Source organism: Pteropus vampyrus, unplaced genomic scaffold (genome assembly GCF_000151845.1).
Source record: "Pteropus vampyrus isolate Shadow unplaced genomic scaffold, Pvam_2.0 Scaffold81, whole genome shotgun sequence".
Taxonomy (NCBI): domain Eukaryota; kingdom Metazoa; phylum Chordata; class Mammalia; order Chiroptera; family Pteropodidae; genus Pteropus; species Pteropus vampyrus.
Window position 1 is genome coordinate 6,398,414 of NW_011888862.1, and position 7,933 is coordinate 6,406,346.

At 38.8% G+C, this 7,933-nt stretch overlaps 1 pseudogene; it reads left to right on the top strand.

Moving 5' to 3' along the window:
- The first annotated feature begins 4,925 nt into the window (after positions 1 to 4,925).
- Positions 4,926 to 5,044, top strand: LOC111741683 (annotated as a pseudogene).
- The last annotated feature ends 2,889 nt before the right edge of the window (positions 5,045 to 7,933 follow it).

Here is a 7,933-nt window from a genome sequence, read left to right on the forward strand (position 1 = left end):
CTTCCAGAATTCTTGAATGGGGACTGGTGGGGTAAAGGGGGGATGATCTATGTGACATTCCTAATATAGACTGCGTACCCTATTATGCAAACAAATCACAGAAACACATAATTTATGTAAAATTAGTCTCAAAAAGACATGATATACTTGTGTATGCTCTTAATTATATACAATGTAAATGTCAGACAGTAGCATAAAAATTAGGGTCAGAAAACAGTGACCTTTGCATTCTGCCAAATATGTCCTTGGGATAAATTGCATTTTTATTGCATTATATTATATTACATCACTGCAGTTATATGAGACTCTTGTTGGAATTTTGAATACTTCTCCTTATCGTTTTAAATATGCATGCATGTCATATATGGCAATTTAAGTGTTCTATAAACAAAATTCATTGTATAAAAATAAAATTGAAAAATGTGATAATTCAATAATGCCTAGAAATATGTTGCAAAATAATACAATACAAAAGAAATTATATGGCTTTTAAGAGTACATATCTAAAGCAAATCAGACCATCACATTGGGACTTGGACAAAGGATAACTTTTATTCAATAAATCAATAGTCCAAGAGAAAAATAAAAAGAAGGAAGAAATTCTCAAAAACAACAAAAAAAATGATTTTTGATAGCTTTCAAATTTCTACCAATTTTAGTAGTGTATACTAATTATGGCTTGAAACTACTCATAGTTTGTTGTAAACAGTGATTAAGGTGTAACAGAAAGTTGTATTTTTCATGTTATGTGGTTCTGAAAAAAATGGTAAAAAGGATCTTTTTGGCTTTTCTCAGCTCCCTTGAGAAAAATGCTGATAAGAAAGAAAGGGAGAGAAAAAAATGCTAGAATTCTATAACACAAACAAGACACACAAGCCATTTTCCTAACTTCACACTGTTCAGGAGAGTGACAAAACACCAATTTCCACAAGATGGTCTGTTTTACAAATATGGAACACTTCCCATTCAAATAGGTATCTGGGGCATTCTGGGTAAGGCAGCCAAAACGGGTAGCAACAGCATGTAAATTAAAATGCAAACTTCCCCATCCTGAGTACTCATCCGTGCCACTCACACACTGCAGAAAAGATGCCAGACCTTCCACTGACATAAATCTCGCATCTGTAGCCTGCTGCGAGATCTCTGAAAAGCACCACTTCCAGCATGTAGGGTTCCTTTGTTGGTGACATGCAGTTGAAAGAAGGAAATAACATACCATTTGGTGTCCTCCAGGCAGGTCTGTGAACAGACTTATACTGGGGCCCTGTACCACTTTTTCAAGATGTTCAAGATCTGCATGTGCTATATGCTGCAACATACAAGTGGCATATAAACAAACCTGTGTTGATTTCCAGGAAAATATAATTACCATTTCAGAAGAACCATCACATTTGTCTCAACTGAAATGATTTGCAAAATGAAGAGTTGCAGCTTGTCAGTATGGCTTGTAAGGCAACCACCTGATCTCCAGAAGTACGGACATAGCCACATCTTCAAAGGATGCCTGGGCTATTGTAGCAGACACTGTCAGGGTTTTGCTGTCTCCTTGTCCTTACCACTTCAGTGCCTTTCAGCCTGGTTTCCACTTGCCAGAACCTGCATTTATTTGCCTTTTCTGGCCCTGAAGTCTGCACTGCCCTCCCATGCAGCAGGCTGGAAATGCTGGAGAATGAATGCCAGTTGCCCACAGTGATCGATTGGCTTGATACCACACTCTTCACTGGCTGCCTACTCTTCCTTGTTTCACTTTCCTGCTCCCCTCCACTGTTTCCTTTGACTGGCTCTCAAATCAGCCACATGTACTCAAGTCCTTTTTTCCAAGTTAGCCTCTGGAGGAAACCAGGCTAGGACAATTATCTTCTCCCAGAGGTCCTGGCAACTTAGTGTTTTGGGAGACTTCATGATGTCGAGGTTTCAGCTGAGAAGGACATATATTAGAATATTAGAATATTGTATCAATTGAGCACATGTTTTCTAGTTTACCACTCATCTTAAAAGTTATTTTTGCATTCCAAATTCACATCCGTATACCTAGCATGTCTTCATTCTTTACTGTTTAGATCAGCCTTGCTGCAAGATTCCTATGTTTCTAGCTTGCCACAAGTTCCCCAGTGTGTAAAGCATCCACAGCCTGCCTTTATAAGGTGGTGAAGCCACTAATAGTCATGATACTAGACAATCAACCATTTTAAAACATAGCCCCAATGGATAAAACTGGACTGTGTTTAGAAGCAAAGTTACGAGTGGAGAAAAGGCCAGAGTGGAATTAATATTGATCCACATATTTTGGAATTTAAAGTACCAGTGAAAATAATTAGGCTCTTTTGTTTGAAAGTAACAGAGAGTCACTCTGGTTGCGTTGGGTCTTGTGGGCCTAAGAACGCATGTAAAAATAATCATCTTCCTCACCATCAATTTGACAAATGTTTATTGAACACTTAATATGTGGGAGGTACTATTCTAAGTGTTTTACATGTATTAACTTATTTAATCTCCACAAAACGCTGAGAAGTAGGCATTATGATTATCCGTGGTTTGTAGATGGGAGAACTGAGAAATTAAATAAAGGTAACAGTACTCTTCATCTTGTGCTCACACCTAGAAGGAAAAGCAAGAATGGAAGCATGGGTGACCTCAGGGGAGCTGAAATGGTGTTGGGGGATGCTCTTCATTTGCAGCTCATGGCTATGTAGCCTCCTTCTCGGGCTCTGCCATTTCTATGACTCTTAGACTTTGAACACTGTGTTAGGCTCCATATTTGAAGAACGGTGAATAAGGTGACAGGCTTTTTTCCCTTTGTAAACTTTTAAATTTGAAGAAGAACATACATAAAGACAAGTGCACAAATCCTATGTGTACAGCTCATTGAATTTTTATAAAGTAAATACATCTGTATAACTACCAGCCAGATCAAGATATATAGTGAGAGGCTTTTCCGAGGGTTCTGGAAGTGCTCATTCCCATTCTGTAGTTCATAGGTCATAAGATCATAGAAGACACTTTTGAAACATTTGGGCCAATGGCATCATTTTTGCATATACGATACCCCAGAGTGGTCAAGTATTACACACGAAGCTATGCAGTTAGAGAACATCTGTTTTTTTTGTTTGTTTGTTTTGTTCTAATATATCAGAAAGTTTTTTATGTTGCTTTACTAAGTCAATGCCTGTGGATCAACCATCCCACCTACCCACTTCTATGCACTTGTTTTATATGTCATATTAACTTTTCTTATTTTGTGCTCACTTTGTGGTCAAACCACGTAGGACCATGATTTCTCCTAGGATCTCTGTGCCTGGTACATGAAAAGATAGCTCTCCCCTGACTTCAGTGGCCAGTGACAGCCTGTAGACAGGTAATGCATGTCATCAGAGAGCATGGGGTTGGTGCTCTACTTTTCCACAGAGCGTCTGCCACCACCCTTCTCGCTCCTGTTAGCATTCTGAGAAATCAGAACTTGGTCCATGTAAGGGTCTTAGGACAGAGATGACTCGATGACCACCCGAACTGGCCTTCCTCTCCATAATGTAAAGCTGTGGCTGGAAAGCAGCTGCCTGGCCAGAGAGTCAATTTCCCAGGGCCTTGAGAGGTGGCCATTTGACTGCTTTTTACCAGTGGAATGGGAGTGGAAATACACTTTTAGCTTCTGGGCCAAGGTGGTTAAGAAGCAAGTGTACCTTCTTCAGCTATTGACTTGAGGGCCTAGCTTAAGCTTGGGCCCCTGAGAGGCTGTGGAAGGTCACCTGTTAAACAAGAGCACTGGTATTAGACTTGACATTACTGGGAAATAAATGGCTGGTGTGTTCATCTATTGAGATTCTAACGTTACTATAACTAATATAGTCATAGCAGGGATGGTGGAGGGGATCTCGACCTTTTCAAAGGCCATTTTTTAAATCATCTCTTGCTTTTTCTAGCTACTGAAGGCCACAGCAACCAGAACTCCTTATGTGTATAGGAAGAACAATTCCTACACATTACATGCAGAAAGGAACTAATAAGAAACTAATCATTTTACAAATAAGAACACATTTTCTAGAGCTATGTACCTTTTTCAAGATTGTTTTTAGGAATCCCTGAGGCAGTGGGGAAATATTGGTCATGGAAGAACAAGGAAAGCCCGGATTTCAGTTGCCAAGATCAGCTTGGCCCTCTACACTTCTTTATTTGCTGAAACATTGGCCTGCCACCTGTATCTGTGATACAGTCTTTAGCATCAGAAATGCAAATTTCTCTTTTGGAAAGTTTGGCAATAAAGAAAGTGACCTTTATTCATAGCATTCTCTGATCCATTTAAATAAGACACGTTTTTCTATAATGGAAACTTAAAAAAAAAGGAACACATAAAATATGACATGCGTGTGCCCTTTATTATGCTGATATTGGGAGATAATCAACAGCAATGAGGCCACTGTTTTATTAACAGTTTTCATCTCACACAGCCACAGTGGGAGCACCAAGAGAATAGCTTCTGGCATTAGACTGCCTGAGTTCAGACAGTGTCTCTACCACTTACAAACCAAGTGACCTTGGGCAAGTTACTTATGCCTCTATGCCTCAGTATCTCCATCTATAAATGGAGACCACCAGATGTCTACCTCTTAATATTGTGAGAATTAAATTATTTAATACAGGTAAAGCTGTTGGAAGAGTGCCTGGCACTTAGGAAGCCCTCAATAAATGTCGACTATTGATATTACAATGGTTTGAGGCCCCGATTTGTCTGTAGTATGTATGAATTTGTGTCATAATATAAAAAGAAAAGCAAAGAATTGCCTCACTGGGTCAGATATGGGGTCCTTTCTGTTTCTTCCAAGAATACCAAAAGGCAGCCCTCTGGGGCTGGGGAGTGGGAGGGCTGGAGGCTTCTATTTTGACACTAAGCCTAAGTTGAATTAGTACTACACATGTTTAAGAAATTTACTGTCTATGGCTATGCTGCCCTGAACAAGCCTGATCCCCTCTCATCTCAGAAGTTAAGCAGGGTCGGGCCTGGTTAGTACTTGGATGGGAGACCACCTAGGAAGACCAGGTGCTGTAGGTGTTAAAAAAAAGAAAAGAAAAGAAAAAGAAATTTACTAACGTACATTGAGAATTTCAAATACACTTGACTTACTCAATTTTGGGGGGATGAATCTAAAATATATTCTAATGTACCTTATTTGCTCTAAATACAGAAAAGGTTATAAGGTACAAAGGTGTCATTTCAGAGTGATTTATAATAGCTGGATATCGGAGCTGCTCAGGGTTCTAATAGGATATCATTTTTAAAAACGTGGCAAATCCTGTTGCTAAAACTTACACAGGAAAATAGCGATTAGAAAAACTGCAATGACATGAAATATGCTTATGATATAATGTTAAGAAGGAAAAAGCAGTATTCAAAATCATATTTAAAATGTGACTATAATTGAAAAAATAACGAAAACATTATACTAGAAAAGAGACCAGAAAAAGGACCTAAGCTGGAGTTGGATCTTTGGACTTGGGGGCTAGGGAGTAAGGTCTGAGCCAAATCAGTCTCTCATTTCTAGAGAGGTAAGGCTATGCCAGTGTCCTTGGGATGGCCGACAACTAAATCTAGGGTGGCCAAGTAAAGCATCAAGTTTAAAGGCTACAGAGCACGTCAGCTTCTGGGTGTGAAGACTGGAGTTAGAGTCCTTCAGGGAGAGACAAAACGGGTCCTAAGAGATGGACACTAGTAGTTTAAGGGGGTGTTGGGGAGTTTGGCTGGTTTAAAGGGCCAGTGAGAAGGCACAGAGGAAGGAAATAACCCTAAATAGCAGCATTAACCTTAAATATGTTTGGATGATAGGTCCTACTTTTGATGCTCTTTCCCAATTTGTATCTAATTCTCCAATTTTCTTTGTTAAACATGTATTAGTTTTATAACGGAAATAAATTTATTTTATAAAAGCCTATGATGGTTGTAGATAGCTAATACCTTTATACATGTAAACTGGAATTGAACAATTAAGTAAATGGATGACAGATGGTGGGAGCCAGCTTTTTCACTGTTGAATGGAAATTTACAGATCAGCAAGGGGAGGAGGCTGGAATGATCCATGTGGTAATAGATTAGTTGTAGACATCAGTATGAACTAATGTTTAGCTTAATATAAATATAGATAGATGATAGATGATATAGACATATAGATAGATGATAGATGGATGATAGATAGATAGACGGATAGATAGATGTAAATAGATATGTATGTATGTATGGGTTAGTACAGACACATATATTTCTTTGCTCTGTCAGCTGAGAGGGCCAAAAGAAACAACACCCCAGTAACAACGAACAAACCTAGTGCCCAGATTCTCGTTTCTCACACCATTCTCCAGTTAAAAGAGCCAGGGCTCCTTGGAGAAATGGTTTATTCTAGAATTGGGGGCAGGAAATATACAAGATGAACCTGGAGTATCGTCTAGTGCCAGAAATTAAGGAAATGTGCGCGCGCGCGCGCACGCACACACACACACACACACACACACACACACACACACATACCACATTAATAGGGGTATGTCAAGTGGTCACAAGAGTCAAATGAAAGAACTCCCAATGGCCAAAGCTGGAATAACTTGAACAAAAAAAAATAGATAAATTAATATTGGATTATAATTCAAAGTAAAAATAAATATCCCTGAGTCCCTACTGATATAAATAAATAATTGACTATCATAATAAATAAGGGAGAAGAGACAAGTCTGCTGTGCAGAAGAATTCCAAGTAAATTATATAGATACCCTCAGGGAGGTGGAGTATAACTCCCCACTCCTTAGGTGTGGGCTGTGCATAGTGACTTCCTTCTAAGGTAGACAGTATGGAAAAGGGGAAAAATGACTAACTTTACAGTGGAGAGACTTGACAAATTACTTCGGCCAGGTGATGAAGGCCAATGCCGACAATTATCAATCATGTTGATAGTACGGATCCTTGATATGATACTACAAAAACAACACTTTATCTCTGTGATCTTCTTCCCAAAACCCATAACTCCCATCCAATCATAAGAAAATATCAGACAAATCCCAATGGTGTGTGTGTGGGGGGGTGGGCATTGTACAATACACCTGACCAGTCCTCCTTGAACCTGCCAAGGTCAATGAAAACAAGGAAAATCTGAGAAACTGTCACAGCCAAGAGGAGCCTAAGGAGACATGAGAACGAAATGTAATGTGGGATCCTGTTATCCAGAAAAGGGCATTAAGTAAAAGCTCAGGAAATCTGAAAAATTTGTGGATTTCAGTTAATAATAATGTATTGATATTGGTTCATGAATTGTAACAAATATATCGCATTAACGTAAGGTGTCAATAATAGAGAAAGCGGTGTGCAAGAGGTAGGGATATGGAAAACTCTTTGTACTACCTGCCTAACTTTTCTGTAAATCTAAAACTATTCTAAAAAGTAAAATATATTGAATTCTCATTATTCACGATATTTATATTCTATAAAGTCACTGTGAACACTGAATTGGTGAATATTGAGCCGTTACCCCTAGCTGTGAGCCTCTGGTCACAACATTTTTGGATCAGTACATAACCTTATTTTACATGTGTTTCTATTTAAAGATACCTTATTTAATATGTATTATTGATTCATGAATATTTAATTCCTGGTGAATAGCTCTAACTCATCACTGAAAGAAGCTTATCTAAGAACAGGTAGTTTCTCCATAAGGCACATCTCAGCATTCTTGCTCTTAGGAACACTAGACAGCACTTCAACAATATGCTTGGGTGCCATTTTAAGCAATGAAATCATCCACAAAAGGCACACAACGTGGCACAGACCACAAAAAGGACACTTGTTTATAGTATGAGAGCTTGAACAAGAGGACAGAGCATTGCCTTGTTCATCCTCAGCTGGGAACATGCATGTTGGACAATTGAAAATTTTCGCCCTTTGCACATACCTTGTTCATGA